Here is a 693-nt window from a genome sequence, read left to right as displayed (position 1 = left end):
GTTCTGTTCCAACCTTTAACCTGGGGCCTTGTGAGCAGGAAGCCTTTCAATGTGGGAGAGCAAAAACCAGTGACTTATGTGTTTGTTTACCATAGAAACTAATTTCTACCCACAACAGGAATTATGTGTGTGTTTGTGTATAACCAACCCTTCAACCACTCATTTATCAATTTGTCATGGTGGCTTGCCTGTTGCTATGATTCTGGAAACTATGCCCCAGGTATTTTAAATACCAGCAGGATCACCCACATTGGATAGGTTTCAGCTGATCTTTCAGATGAAGATGGACTAGGAAGAAGGAAAGACAGACTACTTCTGAATATTTGTTGTTGTTGTTGTCAGGTGCCATCGAGTCGGAACCGACTCATAAGGACCCCATGCACAGCAGAACGAAACAATGTCCGATCCTGGGCCAACCCCACCACTGCTTCCACACTTGATGCCATCAATGATACCACCTGGCTGATCCATCTCGTTGGGGGTCTTCCTCTTTTTTTCTGACCCTCCATCTTACCCAGCATGACATCCTTCTCCGGCGACTGTTCTCTCCTGACAATATGTCCAAAGTATGAGAGACGATGCTTAGCCATCCTGGCCTCCAAGGAGCACTCTGGCTGCACTTCTTCCAAAATAGATCTATTGGTTCTTTTGACAGTCCATGGCACTTTTAGTATTCTCCTCCAACACCACAAC

The sequence above is a fragment of the Chrysochloris asiatica genome, unplaced genomic scaffold, assembly GCF_000296735.1.
Source record: "Chrysochloris asiatica unplaced genomic scaffold, ChrAsi1.0 scaffold00437, whole genome shotgun sequence".
NCBI classification, from domain to species: Eukaryota; Metazoa; Chordata; class Mammalia; order Afrosoricida; family Chrysochloridae; genus Chrysochloris; species Chrysochloris asiatica.
The sequence above is the reverse complement of the archived record's forward strand: the minus strand, read 5'-3'. Positions refer to the sequence as shown.